The sequence below is a fragment of the Vitis riparia genome, chromosome 15 (genome assembly GCF_004353265.1).
Source record: "Vitis riparia cultivar Riparia Gloire de Montpellier isolate 1030 chromosome 15, EGFV_Vit.rip_1.0, whole genome shotgun sequence".
Classification (NCBI taxonomy): domain Eukaryota; kingdom Viridiplantae; phylum Streptophyta; class Magnoliopsida; order Vitales; family Vitaceae; genus Vitis; species Vitis riparia.
This window is the reverse complement of record NC_048445.1, coordinates 7,501-9,421: the sequence shown is the minus strand read 5'-3', so window position 1 is coordinate 9,421 and position 1,921 is coordinate 7,501.

The window sequence follows — 1,921 nt, the reverse complement described above, 5'->3', positions numbered from 1 at the left end:
TACCACAACCAATCGTCTGTCTTGTTTGAATGTCCTTAATCACACAAAATTCAGGCCAAAAAATAACAATACAAGATAAGGCTGCAGTGATTTGAGAAACTGACAAAAGATTGTAATCTAAAGATGGAAAAACTAAAACAGAATCCAAATTCAAAGTATTAGTAAGAGTTAAGGATCCTTCCCCAATGACTGGGGTTGTGTTACCATTGGCTGTGGAGACAATTTTTTGTGAGGAAGGTCTAAGGGGTGAAACCTGTCTAGAATCAAAAGTCATATGATCTGTAGCACCAGAATCAATTATCCATGCACTATTAATAACAGGTGTAAAAGTATTTTAAAACTTACCACCATGATCAGTAGCGGCTACCAATGCAGAGGCTTTCTCAGCAACATTAGCCTCTATTTTTATTTCGACAACAGTTGCAGTCGAGGTTTTCTTGGAATCCTTCTTCCGTTGATCACGATTATTATAATTAACAACAAAGTGTTGATAGCCTAAACATGATCTAAAGGTCCATGGTTCAAACCCTCGGTTCCTTATTGTTTTCCTGGTCATACCAAGAGTAGTTGCTTTGAAATTGTGGGATATCCAGACTGATGGGACCAGTCTTATTGCAGTGAGTGCATTTGAAGGTTGACTTATCAATATCAGGGTTTGTCTTAGGATGGTTGATCGTTGTCGGACTACCATAGCGACAAAATATCTAGGATTTCAGTTTCATGGCTCTGATACCATCTTCAAATTAATAAATTGTAGTTTTTTCATTCATACTTTCATTTGTTCATGTACAGAGAATATATAGAGGGTAATCACCATTCTAAGAATAGGAAAGAATGATACAAGGAAAGAATGATATAAGGAAATAACAACTAATATCCTAATATCTCAACTTTCCTAATATCTCAATATTCATAATATCTCAATATTCCTAGTATCTCAATATTCGTAATATATCAATATTCATAATATCTCAACTTTCCTAATATCTAAACATTCCTAATATCTCAACACTAAATGATATAAGGAAATAATGATATAAGGAAAGCATTCCTAATATCTCAACAAATAAAAGGTTAAACAAAAAACTTAAAATAAAAACTTTGTATGAATTTGTGATCCTGTATTTTCACATGCGTTCCCACTTAATGACAAGACTCGTTTTTTGCTTGTGAAAAACTAATTTTTTTAAATAATGAAGTCGCCACTTTTGTTTAATTTTTTTAAAATGGAAAACAAAATAAGAAAGAAAAACCCTAAATGTGACTCCTGAAAAAAAAGACAAGTCTGTGAAAACCAAGTTGGATCCAGGGGTCAGGTTACTTATTGGGAAGGTACAACGAAGAACCATAACACCACTCTAAGCCTTAAAAGCTAAGTCTCTACTAAGTAAGTTGAAATAATAGTGAGGATTAATCGATTAATTCATGGATACTATAAATTAAATAAACATGACAACACAATTCATCAATTAAAGAAAGACATACCTGATTTGCATTCCAAGCGCTTTTAGAAAACACAAAAAATTAGATAACAATCAATAACACCACATTGCATTATAAATATCATATATTCAGAACAAGTCAAATTCGATCTCATACAATTTGAGCACTATAATCACATAGTAGCAGATAATTTTCAACCATAACCTTAAAGGATAAAGGATAAAGAAAATGTTGGGAACTTTGATCTAAAATGAAACTAAGAACAAGAACACAAAAAACTGGATTGAATGACTTGGTTTTATTAATAATGGACCCAAAGGGGCCCTCACAGTTTTAAAACGCGTTTACTTGGTTAAGAGGAGCCTCTACATATATAGCGCTAGGAACTTTCTCCCCTATCCAATGTGGGACATCACAAACACCCCTTCATGCAAACATAACATCCTCGTTGTGTCCCATGGGATTGCGGGGTCAAACA